At 39.2% G+C, this 22755-nt stretch overlaps 1 long non-coding RNA gene across 1 annotated transcript in view; it reads right to left on the reverse strand.

Moving 5' to 3' along the window:
• The window catches only part of LOC138067922 (uncharacterized), a 79210-nt gene extending 56684 nt beyond the window's left edge, over positions 1-22526 (reverse strand). Inside the window, exons 1-3 of the long non-coding RNA XR_011142392.1 lie at positions 21829-22526; positions 21186-21746; positions 9087-9183 (exon numbers count right to left, since the gene is read on the reverse strand). This is a non-coding gene — a long non-coding RNA (uncharacterized lncRNA). The remainder of the gene's footprint in view (positions 1-9086; positions 9184-21185; positions 21747-21828) is intronic.
• Positions 22527-22755: the final 229 nt, after the last annotated feature.

Genomic DNA, 22755 nt, shown 5'->3' on the forward strand with positions numbered 1-22755 from the left:
AGAGGACAGCACAAAGTCTTTCAAGTATTTCTCATGCTAGGTTCAAATTCTATTCCAAAAACCAAGAATACAATTTCTTTTTGGTCAAAAGCACATGTGCTTGTGCATCTGAGGGCAGAACTGCTAGATCTTCTGTGTACTATATGTTACCAAAACAACCCAGTGTATTCTGTATTTACATTCAATCACACTCCAGGTGGCAGACTCTTAGTAGCATGAGATGAACGGTAAAGATCTAGGAAAAGTACATAACTCAGATTTTAGAAATCTATATCCAACTTCAAAACAAATCCATCCGTCTTTGCTTCAGTTACTGGCAATTAAAGAAATTGCATACGCGTAACACAATAGCCTTCAGAAATGATTCACAGAATCACAGAATGGCCAAGGTTGGAAGGGACCTCTGGAGATCACCTAGTCCAACCGCCCTGCTCAAGCAGGGTCATGAAGGTGAGCTATAAAATATAAATCCAGATGCAAGGTTCCAGGGCTCAGGTTAAGGGGTTTCTTTTGCCCAAGCGTAGAGAGGTTCCCCACCCATAAAGTTCAGATCTGAAACTAAACTCAGATTGTAAATGTGCGGCTCTTCAAATCCAGAGATTTAATTCAGGCTTAGCTATAATATTATAACGAAGAAAGAATAATTAAAAGACTAAGTTAGCCAGAGGAATTGTGAAGAACTGTAAGAAAAAATATAGCTTTAAGATGTAGCTAAACGTGGAAGGATGATGTCTACTTAATTAAAAGCAGGAGAATGGAAGTAATAAGAGACAGGGCATGATATCATAGAAAGCGATAAAACCCAGAAATATATCATAAATTAAATGAAATAAGTTGAAGAAAGAGTAGACTCTTTACAGGTACAATCAGAAAAGGCTACAAGTAGTAACCACTTGTATAGTCTACCATTCATGGATGCAATACAAAAAGTGGCCTTACTTGCGGAAATAGAAATCAGCTTATACAGGGATATACAGGGTAGTTGCAATCCTATATAATTACCACTTGGTTTTTCCGAGAAGGCAGAACAAAGGCTGACAGAAGATTCTCTGAATCACTGGATTAGCAGTAGCTGCAACACATAGTGAGAACATCTGCATTTGACATAAGATGACGTCATGGTAGTAGAGGAGACCTTAGGAAAGGGGGAATCACGCTACAGGCTCAGTGCTGGACACAGAACCTAGAGAAAGAGAGTTCCTAAACCCTTAAAAACCCAGAAAAAACATAAATTCCCAAGGCTAAGTAGCAGAGGAAAGATGTCAAAAGAAATATTACTAAATGTCCAACAGAAATAGATTTCTAATTGACTGAGAGCATTCTGCCATTATAATGCTGATACCTGTATTTCTGATTTTGTCCTATCAAAGACATTTTCAAAAACCATCAGTGTGAGCAGACACATGCAATATACAATCTGCTTTCTCCTGGGGCCAGCATTTTTTCTGGGCTCTGAAAGGATTGTTCTGATACAAATCTACATCTATGTGTGCCTGCTGCATTAGTGATCATATGCAACAGCCTGTCTGCTGTGGGAGATTATGGGGATACTGCAGGCAGGGGGCAAGGGATCAGCCAGGATGTGTACAAACCTCAAATTGCTGACTACACCCCTGACTGAAGTCTATATAAATTATGTCCACCACATTCCCATCATTTATTTCTTTTGTCATTCCTTCAAAGAACTCAGTCATATTCTGACTGGCAGGATTTATTCCTGGTAAAACCATTGCTGATCTTCTTTTAATACCCCTTTCTCCTGTAAATACCCAGTGCTTTCATCCCTAATGATTGATTCTCGTATCTTAACTTTCAGTAATATATCTGAGGGTAGCTATTGAAAAGCAAGTTTCATCTGCCAAGGCAAGTAGAAAGATGATCTCAGGCGGCTCTATGCTTAAATGTCTATGTATCTATTTATCATCTGCTAAGGCACAAACAGCTCCTCATTACAACAACAGCCAGTGAAGACGAAAACGATATCCTTCACTCAGCCAATTTTGAAGGAGGAATCCAGTGTCTGGAAATACAAGCTGGACTTTGTGGAACATAAACAGCAAAAACCAAGGCTTTATCATAGGTATTTTCCTGCCAGAAAGCCATTTCCCAACCTATGCATCAATACTTGTATACTACAGCTAATACATACATACTGATAAATGTGATGGGTTTATTCTAATACAGGCTCTCAACTTCTACAGCTTCATGTTCCAAAATATGCTGTTTTACCATATTTGAATGGTGAGATTTTATGATAAAATTGCATGTAATCATTATGACTGACTGAATACGAATACCAGAAGATACGACAGCCTCAAAGTATTTTATTTCCTCCATTTTAAAACATAGAGCAAAACCATGACTTGGTATCTGCTCTTGCTAATACAAGTTTGCATGCCTGTGTCCTCTCTAGAACTAGGTACTGCAATTCCATATCAGCATTTTGTATGTCTTACTATTGCGCTGATGAAGAAACTTCAGTTAGTCTGGAACTTGGCTGCTGAAATTTTGACTGACACCAGGCATGAAAATCACATTACCCTGGTTGTAAAAAACCTTCTCTGGCTACCTGTAAAGTACAGGATTATGTGTAAAGTCCTAGTTATTAACTTACAAGTCCTTAAATTGACTTAGTTTTGAATACCTCAGAGACATTCTGGAACCACACATTCCTAGTCGTCTTCTTTGGTCTCAGTCAATTGGATTAGTTCTTTTTGGCTGAAGACATTGAGCTACAGGGCATTTTTAGTGTTTGCTCCCTCCTTACGGAATTCATTAACCACGGAGGTCAGACTAGCTGACTCTCTAACATGCTCTAAATCTAAACTTAAGGCATACATTTGATTGCTTATTAAGATGTATAAAAGTTTTATGATTCTATCTATTGGGTTTCTACAGTCTTTCACATATATACATACATGCAAGCGTGAGTATTTCAGAGTTAGATTTAGCCTTTTCTCTGGATTATTTTCCCCCTATGCACTGCAAGAAGAAAAAACCACTGTATTACTTTTTTAGCCAATGACATTGCAAGGATCCACAGAGAAGACGCTTGGCAGATGGCAACCTAATGTTTAGACATGATATTCCTATTTTTAAAGCGTGTTTGACAACATGATCTAGATCAATATTTCTAGGAAGGACAGCAGGTGAAACAGAGAGGAACTCCCTTTTAAGTCTTTCATTCAAATATTATGAGTATTTGCTTTTAAGTATTTACAATTATGTTTTCCTTTTTCTCACTAGTACACGAGCAAAGAAGCTCCCTTGGCTTTAGCTGATCTGCAGCACAGCAAATGAGCATTGAATTCAGGCATTAGGTCAAATTAAGCTCTAATCAGAATAATTAATAAGACTGTACTAACTGATATTCTTATTCTTTATTCTATTTTTAATTCTTATCTAACCCCTGGGTGGTGTGATGATATTTACAGTCCACTGCGGTACTGCAGGTGGACATTTTGTAAATTATAAAAGAGAACAAACTTAAAAGCCTAACTGATGAGAAGTATAGTCTAGAGCTGTTTGATTTGGTCCTCCCCCTGTGTCTTAGGCAAAATCCTTAATTGGTTCATGAGTGAGGGTGATGCCTTCCAAAGAGAGAGGCATGGGTGCATCTAAGCTATAAACGTGCCCCCTATATTGGGATAGCATATAAAGAACAATCAGTTTCCTATCAGCAGTGTATGAATAACTCTGTCTTGAGCTTGCATGCCAACAGCTATGGGTATAGGTCACCACTTTAAAAAATAAAAACTGCTTCTATAGACATGCAAGACAGACTAGTGAATTTGCCTGGTTTAAATTAGGCTGAGTGGTTCATGATGGTGTAAGGAGGGAAAAGACATTTTAATAAAACCAGCCAAATCAAACCTTCCCTGCCCAATCGACTTTTCACAGAACAGGTTGACAGGGTATTAAAAGCTATTCCATTGCTTTCTGCATGTGAAAAAGAGTGCCTAGCATCTAGATTTAATAGTGCCCTAAATAGCTAATTTATTCTAGTTATAGCTTTAAGTTCTGTTTTTCAGAGGATATGAGTCTTACAAAAATGGTTTCCATGCAAATCAAAACCAGCTGAAAGCTTGCCAAGGCCAAGATGTAATTTAAGATGGCATTTAAGCCGCTCTGTCTTTTCTGTCTCTAGAGATATCATCATAAAATAAAAGAATTTATCAGGTAATGTTTTCTTCATTATTCAACAGCACAATTCGGAAGTGAAAAAGATAATTAGACATACAGAGCCGTCGACACATAGTTTATGAGGAGATTCTGATTAATTAGCTATGGTAAAAGGTTTTTATATAGTCATAATTAATTTATATTTCAAGAAAAAAGGCAAACAGACAGTACACAGATTTTAATATTTTTTTTCCTCTGACGGATTTATCAAAGTAATTCTGAAGTTCTGTTGAACCTACTACACTTCATTGTTACTTTATAAAGCAGCAAATGGAGATCTAACAGCACAACTAATGTTGACTTTCCTGGGAGTCAGACAGCCTAACACCCTCACACCACTTTGAAAAATGCACTTCTTTTCTCTGCAGAACCAACAAGCGAAATCACTGTGAGCCACCCACCAAGACACGTTTTGGTCCAGAATACACTGCATCAGCGCTGAAAAATTTGGACGTAGGACACATGATGTCTTCTGAGTTCTATCACCCTTTTTTCTATTGAACTGACCTGATGTCTGGTCAGTCCAGACGGCAGGACTGAGGTCAAAAGGTGGTTATTCAGGTTTTACTTCATTTTTGCATATGGAGTATTAGTATCAGTTAAAAGGGTTAGACTTATTGTCTTCATATAACGTCTCATGTTAGCTCTAGACTGGTGCTTACACTCAAATCAAAACTCCTTAACTGACCTCAGAGTTTACATGTTAATTTACACTTTGGTTAACACGGGAGTGAGCTAACCAGCATAGGAGGCAAAAAGAAGGACCAGCTCAGACTCAAGACTTTCCCCTATAGGCAGAAGAAGTGCAACTTGTTCAAACCGTATGGCACAGAAAAAGCGAGCCTACATTCAGACACAGTCAGAGAGAATAATTGGTCCATCTTCTGTAAATTACTGCTGGGATTAATTTAATCCAATAAGAGAGATGAAAACCTCACTGATTTTAGGGACAAAAATTTTTAAATTCCATCAATGTATTTTCAGGAATATTAGCCATAGCACCTATGTATTATAGGAAAATATTGATATAAAGTAATTTGGGAGTCTAGAGTTTTTTATGGAACAACCAGATAATGAATTCATATTTGAATATGAAGCTGAAAGTAGAAGCAGTCACCAGATACTGATCAGGCATCCCTAACCAGGGACTGCTTTTAGTTACTAGTTCTAAGAGAGATTCAGAGGTAAAGCCTTTTCTTGAGACCTTCATCAACAGCCTCTGGAGATAGTAGGAATCTTTCCAGTACAATTTGGCTCAGCCCTTTGACAATGTTCAGGTGGCACTTTGACCAAGGGCAGAATTATAAAGACTGCAAAAAATACTATTTCTTGTCTTGTTTCAGCAAGAACCTTAGTGACAAAAACTAGTCTAAAAATTCTGAAACTACAGGTCCCGAGTAATATCCATTCAATTTCTGTTTAAGCTTATTCGATGCAGTATATTACTCAGAATGATTTGGAGCTATAAAAAATGTTACAATAGTTAAGATTCTTGAATAAATATTTCTCAAATAACTGTTAGCACCTAATTATATTAACTTACAGTAATTACTGATGTGATTATGAAATTGAAGATTACCCTGAAAATGCAGACTAATTTATTTTTATGATAGCAATACAGTAATAGCACATGTAATTGGGCTTTTGTGGGCACAAGAAAGTTAACGGTTACTTTAACTCCTGTTTAGGAAGCTAGATAATCTTGCAACACGTGGAGAATATCTGACTAGACTGTACCTGCTGAACTGTGCCTGATATCATATATCATTTTATTACTCTATGGTCTGATGTATCCGGCAGAGAAATACGAGAAGAAATAGACAGACCTTGATATTTGTCATCTCTGGTTAAGGTTTTGGGCTTTTTCCAGTCAAAATTTGCATGGAGTGTTTCATGTCAGAACTTGATTTTTATAGGAAGTAAAAAAAGCAAATATCGTTCCTAATACACTTGTGTCTGGATTTTGCCTTGGCAAACGGAAAGCTAGAGAATCTTTTTAAGGTTCAAATTTGGGTAGAGGGGAAAACGGGCTCAACTGTCAACCCAAATGATTTTAGTTAAGGGTTTAGAGAAAACTCTTGAACATTAAGGACAATGAAGCAGTGAAATAGCTTGTATGAGTCAGCTGTGAAGCCTCCAACTTTGGAGGTCTTTTAGAGCAGGCTAGAAAATATGACGTAGGTAAAACTTCCTCTGGGCCAGGGAAGATGGACTAGATAAACTCCCAAAGTTCCCTCTAGACCTAAGATTTTATGAAGGTGTTTAAGATAAGAGGTTCGGTGTTTTGATCTCTGAATCTCACGATTACAGTTTTTCAAAAAATGAAACAAAATAAAAGAAAAGGAAACAAAATTATCATTTTAGCATACTGAGCATATTAGAATAACTCAGCTGACTCGCCACGTTCTGCGACTATGGATACAGTTTTGCCATAGATCTGAATTTTAAAATCACACAACCAAAAACATAAGAGCATGCCTTGGAAACTTAAAACAGGTAATCTCTCTGAGGTTAAATTTTCAGCAATAAGTAAATGATCATTTACTTATTGTGCTACTTACAATAAATATCATCATTCAAAACTACAAAGATAACAAGCTATATTTGTGATGAGTACATGTCACATATCCAAGAAGTAACAAAGCAGTAAAGATTACTTCACGTGTACAGATTATGTCTTATTTGTGTGTCATTTCCACTACTCTTTCTTTTCCAAGTGAAAGTATAAAAAAAGTGATTAGCTATGACACGTTATGTGTTAGCTTTTACCCAGATAAATGTCAGATTTAGATAATCCTAGGGGATCTACGTTTCAAACGCCTAGAAACATGACTCTGGAAGTTTAAGAAAATATATACATACATATTCTTGAGATTAGTATACCAACTAGTCCAGTCCTGCAATAATAAAACATGGGGCAGAACTGAGTTTAGCAGCCACCGCCAAACACTTCCTATGTGAATTAGTGGAAACCAAGTGTATGGTAAAGGGGAGTGGATTATTCAGTAAAGACGACCATTAAATATGTCATTTTTCCCTAATCCATCTCTCTCTTAACATGTTTTTTTTTTATTTCAGTCTCATAAGAAAACGTATTTGTAACTTTCAGAAAGCTGAAATATAGTATATGTGACTTTCAAGAGAAATAGCTGTTTTGAAGAAGACATGGATAATTTTTTTATTCCACTGCATGGGTTTTTGCATAGGTAATTAATTTGTTTTTTCTCTATTGCTCTTTCTAGTTTATTTTTTTCTCATTTTACATATCAAGTACCTGTATAGTATTCTGATAAATAAGCTTCAGTATGAATACCACTGCTGTAGAAGGTGAAATGCTTTTCTAATGTAAGGTGAGGTTCTATAACTGTATCAATCTTCTTGGCTCCTCATGGGCTAAATCTCTGTTAATTATCTGAGGTCTCATTTTTATTATACAGACCATTCTTAGGAAATGAATCTGGCAAGCAAACTTTGCAATTAATCTTCAGGCATCCAAATCCTTTTTCAAAATGAATTTTTCTCTTGAATTCTGCCTTTTAAGACACAAAGTCAAGGGTACTATGACGCTACCTTAAAGGGAGAGTCTATAGGTTTTGCAGAGCACCTCAGAGATACACACAGTTTTATCTCTGCACATACTGAAAGGGCTGCTGTATACACAGATCTTATTTCCTTGTCACACAAAATGTTGCTATATAAGAAAGAAAAGATTCTGGGTCCTGGTGATTTGTTCTTTTCACTCAATGTCCTCCTCAAGAGTCTGGAACTGGAAAAGTAAAATTCTTTGTATGACCTCAAAAAACTTCATTTGATTTTTGGAGAAAGTCAAATTGCCTCAAATTGTAGCAGAAATAGATATCCCATCTCTCTGTTTAAAAGGACTACGTAGTATTAAAACTGACAGTAGCCAACACAATGCAAATAAGTTATACAGGAGTTTACTCTCTAAGCCCACTTTCATCAGACTCTTTTCATCTCGTGACTCATTCACTGCATGTTTCAGCTACTTCCAAAAGACACACTGTATTATCCAACAGCCTCATAAACACAAAATATTTTAATAATTCTTTACTTTTAAGAAGTTGGCAAGTTGAGTGCATGAAATGAGCATAGCAGAGGCAATCAAGCTTTCTAATACGAAACAAAATTTGATATTGGATATGCAGAAAGAGAAGCGTGAACAGCAAGGATAACCTTGTACTCAGAATCTCTCTTCCTCACTGCCACTACAGTCTATTGACTGCTGATGGTTAACTCACAATGCAAAAATTACACGCCTGTCTGCCAACTACGCACAGCTGCATAGATCTTGCTGTTGATCCAACCACCTGCAGAATGCAGCAGCCAGGTAACAAAGACATCCATAGCGTTCTTAGCAAACAATATTGAATTTGCCAAGTGCTGCCTGAAATTCAAGAGAGGCATCCATTCTTTGGCCTCCTTTATTAACAGCACGGGACTCAGTTTGGGACCTTAAATAGTCAAGCCAGCCAATTTCAGTACTCCTGAGATTCATCAAGGGTGTGACACAAACCAAGCTGGTTTGGAATCAGACGCCAAAACAGACAGGCTGGAAGAAGCACCCCCACTGATATCTATCCACAATGAAACAGTCAGCAGCAAGGAAGATGCAAATCTTAAAAAAGAAAACAATCCAAAACCCACATCAGATAGAGTTCTTCCATGCACGCACCAATCGATACACAGAAAATATGTGACTGGCGCTTCTTGACACTGTGAAACATATGCAACTAGATACACCAAGAATTTAGAGTGGAATTTCAAGAGCGCTCAACGCTGCTTTAACTAGGCCCCTCCTAGGATATTCATTTCCTCCACAGACCAAAGCTGTGCACTTCCGAAGAAAGAAAGGATGACAAAAATAGAATATAATGGGTACTTACAATAAGAATGATTGGCTCTTAAGAGGTGAGGGATGATATAGATGACGTCTCCACCTCTCAAACCATTTTCTTCTCTTGGAAATCAGCTCTTTGCAAACTGCAAATAGGCAAGGCAACTCTTAATGAGAGAAGAACAGGGTTCTGCGTATTGTAAGCATCATATCTAATTTTTAACCACATTCCAAAACCAGTTTTTGGAAAATTATTGTTGCAAAATAATGAGTTACGATTAAACTATGGTTAAAAAGTGTTAAATTATGATGATCTGCTTGAGATTCATTTTCTCTGTAGAATAAGAGAAGACAATTTCCAAAAAGTTTCTTGATTTCCAACCATTAATTGTTCTTTTATTTGAACAAATAATTTCTCCTGAAGTGTTTATTTCCAATAAAAGGCTACTTAAGATATTAAACAAAAAATTAAATAGCACCTACTTAACAATGTGTATTCAGCAGTCTCCTTCATTCCAGAAAATATACTCAGGAATTACATTACCTTTTGCACAGACTACACTACCCCAAAGAATCCCAACATGCTTTGCAAATATAATTAACAACATGGCACGTCAACTTTCATTACTGATATGCAATCTTTATTTCTGAAAAAGTCAGCACTTGGCAATACTGTGTAAATGTTTAAAACAAAAGTGAAGAATCAGTTATCTGTCTAGGGAGCAATTATAATCACTTGACTTGGAATTTGATCAGGATTAAGCACCGGGGTTTACAACCCAACTCTTATTGTTGCAATTCCCATGGCATCTTGAATGGTTAGCATCCTTTAGGTACATAATATGTGATAACGTTCGACTGGGTGACTGCATCAGAATGAGCTACACAATGAATAATCACAGTGTTTTTAGGAGAGCTCAATCTTCTTCTTCCCCAAAATCCTCATTTCACACAATCACAGAATCACAGAATCGTTTAGGTTGGAAGGGACCTCTGGAGATCATCTAGTCCAACCTCCCTGCTCAAGCAGGGACCTCTAGAGCATATTGCCCAGGATCACATCCAGACGGGTTTTGAATATCTCCAGGGAAGGAGACTCCACTACCTCTCTGGGCAACCTGTTCCAATGCTCAGTCACCCATCAGGGTCCATGGATTTATGGATGTCAAGTTTGGACAAAAGATCTCTAACCTGATCCTCCTCCACCAAGGGAGAGTCTTCCTTTCTCCAGACTTCCTCTCTTGCCTCCAAGGTCTGGAATTCCTCAGGACTGGCCTTAGCAGTGAAGACGGAAGCAAAGGCAGCATTCAATAACTCTGCCTTCTCTGTATCCTTTGTTACCAGGGCACCCGCCCCTTTCAGCAGCGGGCCCACGTTTTTCCCTAGTCTTCCTTTTGCTATTGATGTATTTGAAGAAGGCCTTCTTGTTGTCCTTGACATCCCTTGCCAGATTTAATTCCAGCTGGGCCTTAGCCTTCCTTGTCGCATCCCTGCACGCTCTGACAACGTCCCTGTATTCCTCCCAAGTGGCCTGTCCCCTTTTCCACATTCTGTACACTTCCTTCTTCTGTTGGAGTTTTGCCAGGAGTTCCTTGCTCATCCATGCAGGTCTCCTGCCTGCTTTGCTGGACTTCTTCCTCAGATCTTGAGCCTGGAGGAAGTGATGCTTGAATATTAACCAGCTTTCTTGGATCCCCCTTCCTTCAGGGCCCTACCCCATGAGATTCCTCCAAGTAGGTCCCTGAAGAGGCCAAAGTCAGCTCTCCTGAAGTCCAGCGTTGCAATCCTACTTATTGCCCTGCTCCCTCCTCGTAGGATCCTGAACTCCACCATCTCATGGTCACTGCAGCCAAGGCTGCCCCCAACCTTCACATCTCCACATTTGGTATAGTTAAAATGAAAGCTACATATAGTTAAAATGAAAACTGCCACTCTGCAGTTTTGGGGTAGAGGAAGGTAGACTGGTGATAGGCGTCACACAGGCAAGTGTGGGACTCAGGATGGTGCAGCCCATAGAAGAGGGGTTTGCTCTAGGGTGCTCCCCAAGAGTTAAGGAACCCCGGGTGTACCACGGCTGCAGTCACCACACTGTGGGGTTGCTGTAACCCTCCGACGGATGATCCCATCAGCACAGAGCAAACCTAGTCAGCAAAGGAGAAGTGACACTACAGACTCACACCGTAAGGATCTAGGTACTGTGGAACTTTGCACTGGGTTATCTGTTGAATATGTGTACTGGTATCTGTTGACCATACTGTTGACTATACTGTTATTAGATGAGGCCATCAGTTCTGCTGCGTAACCGTGGTCAGGCATTGTTCGAATGGATAATGAACTAAGCCTGGGAAGCATAAAAGAAAGCAAGCCATTCACCTTTGTGTGGGCTTGAATTTACCATCAGCTGGCCTGAGGATCCAGCAACCCACCCATGAGCAGGGATACCCCTGATGCCAACTGCCAGGGAGAACCTGAATCATCCTGGTGCAGCTCGAGCATAGTGAAAACAATCCAGGGAAAACTACACTGGAGGGGTGGCCCATAAGGACAAGGAAAGGGCAAGAATGGTCATTGTACTGTGCACCCACGGCTTAAGCACAGGGCTCTGACATGTATGTATATATATATTTTAGTTCTGTTATATTTCTAGCTTTACTATACTTTTTAGCTTTGTTATACTTGTAGATTGTCTGGTGTTAACTGTTTAGTGTTGTCCAGAGTCTGTCACATGTGTAGAACCACCTAGCTCTAATAAATTCTTATACTTGACAAATGATCATCTCTCGAGTACAGTGTGACTAACCACAGAATCTGAAAGAATCCTGGATGCGTCCCAGATGACACTGGTGCGTCACAACTGGCTGCAGCGATTATAGCATCTAGAAGCTGCACTCTGCCCTTACTGATTTTAGCTCTCCAGGGATCATCAGGCAGCTATTGGCAGTCCTCTGACCGTTACCTGACGTATTCCTAACATACTGTGTATGCTAAAAATGACTTGCTGTAGGGCTGACTGTTGTAGCTAAGGAGACCCACCACATCGGAGGCATCTGTAGCTGGTGATTTAGACTATCCGTATGGCCTGATAACATGGTAGCCTGACAAGGGCGCTATCACAGGATAGAGGACTAAGTCTCCTAAACTTAGCACAAGGCATTACATCTAGAATTCATAATGATGTTATGCTTCAGCAGTTCTGTTTAATGAAACAAGAAACTGTGTTTACTTCAGCGGGTTATAAAAGAGCAAGTGAGAATTCCTGGGTTGTTCCAAAAATGTAAAGCAGGATCAGCAGTAAGAGATGTTGAAGCAGCAGTATTTCCCTGAGAAGCAGCCAACTTAGAAGTGGAATATGGATTAGTGTCATCAGGAGCAGCAGAAAGAGCTGCAGAGGCAGCCTCTGATGGGGCACTTTTCTCATACATCATTCTGAGGCTGTACAGCAGAGCCACTTAGAAAATCGCAGTTGAAAAATTTTGTCCAGAACTATCAGACTAGAGCTGGAATATTACTTCATGCCACTGGGAGACAGGTCAAAATTTTCATCCCCATCTCATAGACAGGAACACTGAGGAAGCAAGATTAAATGACCTATCAAATCTCTGGGTGTTAGCACTATCAAAAGCAGGACTATTATTCAGGAGCTCATAACTTCCAAAACTGTTCTTAGGCTACTGACCACTAGACTCAAATTATGATCATGGGCACTTAGAAAGAGTCAAACTGACCATACAGTCGTAATAACTATGCATTTAAATTAGCCAATTTGTTTTTATAATTGCAAGTCTAATCAGAATTCGGTGTGTGTAATAAAATTTAGAACTACTCCAAATGTTTCACAGAGCAGATTGCAATTTTTAATTTCCTGACACTCTGCAGATGTCAGAGAAGGGTTACTGTGATCCCTATGTGTTTTAATATGCCCTAAAGATAAGTGAATCAAGATGAAAAAATCCATGAACCATAAGCAACCTCATTATCCATACTCTCTGTGCTGTTCATTTCCTAAGGACTGTTCTATGTGAGGGAGATTATCTGTATTCTGTGTATATGGTAGCAACATAGATCCGTAATACATCTTCTGCATTTTCCCCTTTCTCAACTGTACTCCCCCTGTTGGTATAATCTAAGGATGGCCACTTGTCCACATCAGAAAAGTATAATAAATGTCTGCATTTGTATAGTTCATTCTATGTTTTTAGTAAAATACATAAGAATGCAATATAATTGTTATATACTCTTAAAAATGAATTAGACCTTAATAGCTAACTCATATATATATATAGGCCTTGGCTAACTCATATTGTTCTAAAATTCAACAAACTCTAAGAAAATCTCTTTTTATATGATCTTTTGTATATGTCATTTGCCATTTATATTTGATGGCCTTAAGGAAAAAAAGTTACAAAAAGGTATTAATGCAAGTAGATGATAAAGCTGCATTCTATAAATCTATAGCAGCTTACAGTAATCATTAAAGCATGCAAAACTCTTTCATCTGTTCAAAAATATGCAGTGCACAGAATGACTGCTAAGGTGCATGACAAGTCAGAGTTAAATATATATTAATAAATGAATTAGCTTCATAAATAATAGCCATAATGACATTTTAGGAGACAATAAGTCTGAGGATTGTCAGAAAATGGTTGATGTATGAGCTTCACGTCTCAGTGATTCTTCAAAATGAATAGGCTTTGCGAGATAGTTCAGACCCACGACCAGCCTATTTCCTTGAATAATTTACTTGTTGTCAATTTGTACAGCCACATTACACATGCAAATTGTGCTGCCTGTGCAAACACCACTTGGAGATGATAAAAACAAATTTACGAAGGCTATAGAGGAAGGATTTATTTCACTTTCTCGCCCAGGTCAAGCAATACATGTATCTGACGATTGTGTGTACCCAATTTTGTTGTAATTATATCAGCAAATTATTCTTTATAATCTTATTATTTTTAGCAGTCTCCTTGTGCTTGGGATAATTAGCTTTCTTCACTCAGTGTAAAAACAATTCAACTTGCCAGCTAGGCAGGGCACAGCTCCATTATCTGTTTTGGGTTTAAATTTATTCCCTATATTCTTGGACACTTTGTGTAAATTAAAAATTTCATAGTCCCTAATACTGTACACGCTGTTCATTCAGTGATGAATTAAGGTCCCTAAACCTCTACGTTTGCTATTAGATATCTCACCCACTTTATATGTTAATCTGTGCTAATGAATTCCACAACCCCTAGCCACAGCGAGATGACTAAAATTATTACCACTTACAGAGATATGCCTTTTTCATTTAAAGTTCAATTCAAATTGCTCCCATAAACAGTCTGCCACACAAAGATACCTCCTTTAAAGAAGAGTTACTTACCTGTAAGTAGAGTTCTCTGAAGGTAGTATTATCTTTGGATACACATTCCTAAGTCACGTGACCTCTGGCTCGTGGCACAGGGGAGCGGATTCATCCCTTGATAGTTCAGGCTTTCCCTCGAGGCACTTCATTACCTCTGCCGCTCCTGTGTCTCAAGGGTTATTTATACCACATCCTGTCAACATAACTGCCCATTCCCTTCCAAGGTAGGCCCTGAATCAGGCTGAAGAGCAAAGAGGCTCCTTAGAGAGGTGCCTGTTATGTTGACAGAGCGTTTATAGAGCTGCTTTGTGCTGGATGAATTTCAGGTGAATATCTTGCCTCTCAAGACAGCTACCTGTAAGCCTATCACTCATGGCACGAAAAAGAAATCCACTAAAGCAAAAACAAGCAGAAGGCAACAAAAAAGCTGGCCTAATATTACATTTGTAGCACAACTGTTGTCACTGCGATGTCAGTTTGCCCATGGCATAGCTACTTGAACTTTGAGAGTCTGGATACACAACCAAACTGTTACTCCTGAAGGAAAGGAATTTAATATTACTCTTTTCCCAACAAAGGAGAACAGCAATACCCTTTGCTAAGCAATTGTGTTTCAAACCAGTAGAGGGCATCGCTATATATAGAGACTAAATAGGTTCACTACAGTAGCTTGAAAAATCAGCTATTTACATAAATGAAACAATAGCACATTAAAATACTATGCAGAGTAACCAAACTAGCCCTTCAAGGTTAAATCAATATAAAATAAAACAAAAAGATCAAGATGCTTTCCAATTATATAGGCCTTTACTGCAGTACAAATACTAAACTAATTAATTTTACCTAATATCCTTGAAAAGTAGTTAAGTTAGTGTTGCTTGTTTTATGGAATAAAACAAGGAGAGGTTAAGGGACTTGTCCTAGCTCCGTATCTGAACATCACACGAAGGAACTCTTAGCTATCAGGCCCACTATTACGCTACTAAACAATGCTAATCGATACACAAAGAAAAACTCTTCCAGAAAGCTTAAGAAAACTGCTTTCTGTCTCCTCTTGTGTAAAAAAGCCAGATTATGTGTATTTCACTTGCAGATACGGCAGAAGGCTGTTTCTCTCTTCTGCTGCCAGAGCAGATGACATTTGTCCAAGATCCCAAGGCAGCATATGGAGTTTGTGCCTGCCACAACCGAAATTGTAACTGATATATTCGGATCCCTGAAATTTGTCCTGTAATAGGTGAAGACCCTCAGGTAAGGGTGATGTCTACCTTGCAGTGAAATACCTGACTGCAGGTCACATAAAAACATATCATATATTCAAAGTAGCAAATGTAGTTGCAGCAATGCTGGGGTCAGCAAGCACCAGGGTTTTCAGGTCCCAAGCAGCCGAGTAAGTGCTATGGCCGTTAACAGGAACTGAACTTCATGCCCTTGCTGTCCTACCGTTGCTAGCGTCTGAACAAGTTAGTTTAAGATCAGTTTGGGTACATCCACAGCAACTCAGTTACACTTTGGCCTTCTGCAAAAACTTATGCTTAGAATCCAGATCTGCATCTTTAAGTGCTTAAACACTTTTCGCAAATAAGCTCTACAAGATTAATTAGTCTAATTGTTATACTCTCTGTGGTTTGAAGTAACATCTGAAATCTCTCACAGCCCTTCAAAGGCAGTTTAAAATTAGTTCGCTGAAATTGCTCCACCTGCTCATGTTTACTCCTCTCTTCCCCATGCACACCCACCACTATCACCACTCGTAAAGCAAAATCTTGTGTCATTGAATCAGCTCCTGAACAGCCATACTATGTCAGTGCAGAAATCAGAACTAATCTATCCAAGATATAGCACTGAAGGCTGTAGTGGCTCAATAATTTGATCAGATATCGCTGACTGAGGGGATGGTGACATCTGGCACAAAGGCTCACCCTTTCTAAGGCAGGCCTAACAGTTTTGGCTTTCCAAATTAGCCTGCTGCCAGTTAGTGCCCTGAAGAGTCCAAATGGGATCAAAGCCCACAGGGTTTACACCTGCAGTGGACAAGGTGGACTGGGGGACAGTTTTAAACCCACTGCACCTTTGAGGAACTAAAGCTGACAAGTACCTTGCTAATATCTCACAGGAAGTCTATGATAAGAATGGTAACTGAACTTGGATCTTGCAAGTCTCAATCCAGCATTTTAAACACAGGGCGTTACTTCCTCCCTGAATACTAACTGTGTCCTGATACTTCAGAGATCCCTTTTTTGTCAAGAAATAGACAAAGCAACTTGCTCGTGTGCTGCTGCTTAAAAACACAGACATTTCTCTCTGCATCTATAGAAAGGATATTCATCAAAACGCAAACCTCAGAGGAACAAGAACACAATAAATGAAGGTATGACAATCTTCACAGTAAAAGCTTAAGGCTTGATCCTACATTGTTCCATTATACAGAGTGCTCTCAAACAAGCAAATTTAGAAAATGTTGAGCAGACCTGCTCTGATACTGCAAAACAAAGAGTCCTGTTGACGGACCATGCAGCTCTTAGCTAGGAGCAGGAATAAGGACTATGAAAGGAGCACATGGTGAAGCTTCTCAACTGTACACAGGGGATTATAGTTAAGCCCATTTTTCTTCAGAATATATTCTTTGCTATATCCCTTTCCCTTTTTTGCCTAGAGTCCTTGAGAACATGGGAACAAGAATGCAAGGGAATTGGGACTTAGATCCATGGACAAAAGACAATGTCTAGTATATAAATCAATTGTACCCACATGTCGCCAATTTGCGTTATAGCGGAACAGCCTGGTGCTCACTGCCGCACGCTGTGGGCCTAATCCAAAACTAAAGGAAGGCAATGGAAATCTTTCTATGACTTTAATGGGCTTTCGATCAGGGTTCAGGCAAGGGCCTGCCTGGATTAAAGTCTTACTACGAATGAGGTGAAGAGAGCTCATATTACAAAACATCATTACTATTTATAACATATACTATAGAATATTTACTAATATACTTTAATGTACTGTCTTAGATAATGTTCTTTGGAGATTTCCATTAATTGTCTCTATGACGGTTCGTGTAATGTTTGTTTAGCAAGAATTAATTTGGTTCTTATATGGTGCAGTATGTGAAAAAAAATGCTGTAATCCTTTTTAACTGACTTTAAATGCTTATTTGAACATAATTATTTTAAAGGATTAATAAAAAGCATTTTTTAAGTTAGCAATGAATTAGAAGTTCAGAAAAAAACAGAGGTTATTTTATTGTCCTTGCATCTCCTTAAAATCATATTCATTTTCCTTTCCTTTCCTATATTTTATGGTATTAAAATGGAAACATGCTAGAAAAAATTCTCATTATGTTAGCAACAATGACTATAAGGCAGATACTATACTAACACAATGACTGTCATCTGCTAATACAATAAGGTCTTCATATTATGCTTACACAAAAATTCAATTCTTAATCATTTCAACATATTTCCAAAACACTGTCTCAAAAGTATAAAATACAGCATATTTCCACATTTAGGGAAAGTTTCTGATGTTCTCATTTACTGCTAAAAAGCAAGAAACAGCTAATAATACATCCTTTATACTGTTGCAGATACATTTGTGTATTCTGGACTTCAGGAGACAGAGGTCCAACAATCTAAGCTCTAGTCAGTCTGAGGAAGAAAATTCTAATGTCAGAACCTGCCGAGGAGAATAGGCAGCTACATAAGCATTAGATCTTCTGAGATTTGCGAAATGTGAACACCACGGTTACAGCTATTCATTATGAGACAGAGTTTCAAGAAGAACCCAAGCAATTCAGAGTTTTGTAGCTCATAATCATTACTTTTTACCCCCAAACAAATAGAACACTGTCTTTCTGTGCTGCTACTTGTAGACTATGTGGTAATATGGCATCTTCAAAAGCTACCACGGTATCATTCACTAGTGATATCCAGACTTGAAGGAAAACAACCAAAAAAATAAAAAAACCCTAACACTTAGCTCTCACTATTGGTAGTGCCAGGAGCAAACTAGGATTCTAGAGCACTGATATTGTGAAACCGATGTTGAAATAGGGAAAAAAATCCTTCCAAATTTTCAAAGTTTATCCTTCAACCACATGCATCACCCCCGTCTGGTCTCAATAAGCCTCAATTACTGAAAGCTTCTTTTTAAAAGAGAAAGAAACGTACCACATCATTTGAGTCTACTGACATGATTTCACATGGCCAAGCACACAAGTACCATGTATACCATGCATACATGTAAACGTTCACTGACCTGGAATGTCTCAGAAGATAGAACATTATGAACAACCAAATGAAAGCCTGTGACAATATCAATAATTAGTTTCATTTAGTATCTTTGACCACGTGGACCTCTCTGAAGTGCCATGCTTTACCAGTTAGGGACTTCTAATTAGGAATGCTTAAGAGCAGTATAAATTGCACCACTGCCTCTCACAAAAGAAGTATCAATAAGTTCAGAAAAATCTGTTTCTTTATCCAGCCAATAAAATCAAACTGAATCAAAAACATCAGATTTACCTGACAGTAAAATGGTTAAAATTCAAATAATACTTAGAACCTCTATATTGCTTTTCTCCTAAAATAATTTTTTACAATACATCCACATGAATATGTGTTAACTCTCATTACACCTATGACAAGTAGATGAGTATTACATGGTTTTTACACAGGTAAACTGAAAGAGAAATATAAAAAGTCAATGGCAGATCCAGAATAGACCTCAGTCTCCCGGCTCTTAGTACCTGCTTTGACAAATAAATAACACTCTCCCACTCTCTCAATTCTGCAAATACAAACAGGTCACACCAAGCAATCAAATCTGCCTCCATTTCTGGTACCAATGTATAGAAACGATCTTTTGTAGACAGAACACCATTTAACAAATAAGATATAAATTATTAAATATGCAGGTATGTCATGACTTAGAAACTGTCAGTTTTAATTTCAATAGTAGTGGTCCCTTACTTGCTCTAAATAAGGACCTCTGTCAGCTCTTTCTGATGTCTCTGACGAACAACATTCGTCTTTTTCGTGAAAGAAAGAAAGAAAGAAACACAGGGTTCCAACCAATTTAACAGGAAAACTGGTGCCTATAAAAACAAAAAAAAGGTGTGGAAAAATGTTCTGTTCAGGTTTCTACGGGATACAGGGTGAAACCAGGAAACTGTATCCTCCATGCACAAGTACTTGATACAATGCACCCTGCCAAGTGTGATGGTGGTATGACGGCCCATTCAAACAGGATCTAAAGCAATACAAATAGCACCTGAAGCACAGACTGGGTATCTGAATGAATCCAGGATATCCTATCCTCAAGCAAACCAAGTCATCAGGAGATCACCTAAGGCAAGGGTGAACTAGAAGTACCATAGTGTTTTGTACTAATATTTTGTTACTGTAGAGCAGAAACACCAACCCACAGAGCTTCTGTGAACAATTCCTGAGCAGACAACATGTTTTGCTGTGCAGATGTTCCTGTAGTCTGAACTCCATATTACTGTTGCCACAAGAAAATACATTGAACAAGTTGAGAATAATGTCTTATTGGAGAAATTAAAACTAACACAATTGAGAGTAAAAGTAAAATCTGTAAATATCCAACACCAATGCATAAAAGTAGGGTATGGAGATAAAGAGAAAATTAGCTAGAACCTGAAAATTCATAGTGATCCTGAAAGATTCAAATTATGCTTAAAACTATGCCTAATTGCAGTAGGCCTTCCTTCTGAAGTTTATTAGTTTAATTTTCAGTAATAGCATAAAAAATATTTAGCCTGTAATTACTGCATTGTACTAGTTCAATGGTCCATGGGAATGTCAGAGGCATGACTTGTTTCATTCATAATAAGCATCATCATTTGGCAGGGCTCCGGAACAGGAATTTAAGTGAGAAAGGCAGTTAGATCAGTTGACCAAAAGGCAATAGATCAGATGACTTGAATATTTGTTAGACTGGCAACAGAAAATGGGCATATGAAGAATGTGAAACTGAGCAAATTTTGAACACAGTATCAGCCCTCACAAAGTTTGATGTAGGCACATGAGTGTTGGTCACCAGGCTGTGCTCCCTTCTCCTTTTTACCCCACATAAAAAGACTCTATTTAGTTTCAGACAAAGGCAGAATAAGTTGCAAATTCTGGTAAGTAGCCAACACCACTTTTGCAGCTTTAGAAACCATTGACCTTTTGAATATAAATACTTCTGGATGGTAAAAGCCAGGGAGGAGCTCTTTTGATGTCTTCTCTCTTATAAGGATCTTTGATAAGTCAGATTTTGCTGCTGTGGAACTGAGGATTATCCTGAATTTTGGCTTCTCGAAATTGCAAATACAATAAATTTGTAATCATAAAATCAACAGCAAGTGAACATTTGAGCACTTTGTTTATGTGCACCACCAGTGCCAATTTGTGCCAAAAAACTGGACTGCAGATGCTAAATTAGGAGCACAATTTTTGAAGAAATAAATTGTGTCCTGAAATGAAACTTGCCTTCTGAAAATTTATCCATATCAAACATGAATTTACAGGTCATAAATATGTCACATTTTTGGAGTGTTCTCAAATTAGTTCACATTCAGAAATACTCATTAATAGTCTAACAACTATCTAGAATAAATGGCAATATCCAGTACCAATACATTATCAATTACCACTTATCTGTCTGGTTACCAAATAGATTCAATTATTAAATGTAAATAAAATAAATCTCTTAAAAATTGATTTCCCAGATGAGAGGAAAAAGTGGTTAGCAAGCTGAGTGTGAAATTTACATGTAGTTCATGAAAAAGTGATTACTTACGGAATTAATTGATTTTAGAAATGAATCTGAGGGTGCAAAATTATGGCATAAAAAGTAAGTGATTCTGAAGATCTGTTTTGTGTCCATGAGAAAGGTTGTTATTTTTTCCTTCCACGTACAGCCAATGTCAGAAGCTGTGATCTACACAAGAAATCCCTACTCAAAGGTAGAATCTGTTATCCATCTTTATCTTTCATAACGCTTAAACTCTTGCCCCCTTCTCTTCTTCCTTACAGCTGAACTGTTTGTCCACAAGTTGGTTATGTCCTGATTTGATGTCAGCAATTTCTTTCTCAGAAGTCTTATTTGAGACTAAGATTTACTTTCCAATTGTCAAAAACGTTATTCCAAAAATGCATCTTCTTACAGATGGTTTCAAACACATTACTCTCCCATCTTTCAGACACATTTCAACGCCAGCGATGTCACTTATCCCTCCATCTTTTTCCTGCAGTTTCTCTGTGCCACCTTTCATGTTGCTCAGTACATGTGAGATGTTCTTCCTGAACCCCAAGCAGGCTGCTCTTAAATTCTTGTTTTCTTCTGTCTCAGCTATGTAAGCTGAAAGGACAAAAAGGTGTGTCAGATTCTTTCAAACAGGTACCTCACGGGATGCTCTCCAGAGACCTCTTGTACTGCTCACCTCGCAAACACCTTGACGCTACCTGGTGTGCTGCCAGGTGTTACCTGGATCAGAATCCCAGACTGGTTTCAAAGAGTGTTGTTGTCTTTTCAACGTTCTTGGAACAGTCTAAGGAAAATTCAAGCTCTGATCCTGCAAGCTGCTCCACAGTGAGCAACCTGCAAGATCTGGGACTAAGTTCATCAAGGCTTTCCCTTTACATTAATCCAAGACATTTGGGGGAATTTTTTGAAGTAAGGCTGCAGACCCTCGCTAGTTTGTCCCAGAATAACCATTCTGTACTGTGTTTTTACAGGTTTATTTTTCTGAAGGGATGCCACGGTAATACTCCTTTATGGTGACTGGGATTGCTGGAAAACACGTCATATATATGTCTTTCCCTCAGGGGCCTGCTGTGACTTCTGACAAAGGCACCTGACTTTGGGGCGCTGAACCACTCTGGAGCCCTCCTGGGTGCAACGAAGTTACCATGCTTGCTTGCAACACGGGCCGGCACCGCTCACGAGCTCCTTCGGCGGCACACCTCCGGGGAGCGGGCTCCCGGCCCCGCAGCTCCCCGGCTCGGCAGAGGCCGGGTTTGGCTCCGCTTTATCGGCGCGGAGTCGCTCCGTATCGGCCTTTTCGCCCGCCGCCGCCGCCCCACAGCGGCCTCACTGCGAGAAGCAGCGCCCGGCCTCGGCCCGGCGCCGCGAGGAGGCGCTGCCCCAGCCCACGGGCGCGGCCCCCGGCAACGACGCGGCCCCGTTCCCCGTTCCCCGTTCCCCGTTCCCCGTTCCCCGCTCCCGCCGCCGCCGCCGCGGGGCAGGACCCGCCTCGCCCCACCGCCCCCGCGAAGGCCGCCCCCTCCCCGCCGCGGCCCACGGCAGGCTCCGACTGGTTGTCAGGGTGACCAGCCGGGCCGGGCCCAAGGCAGCAAAGCGCCCGTTG

Source organism: Struthio camelus, chromosome 7 (assembly GCF_040807025.1).
Source record: "Struthio camelus isolate bStrCam1 chromosome 7, bStrCam1.hap1, whole genome shotgun sequence".
Taxonomy (NCBI): Eukaryota; Metazoa; Chordata; class Aves; order Struthioniformes; family Struthionidae; genus Struthio; species Struthio camelus.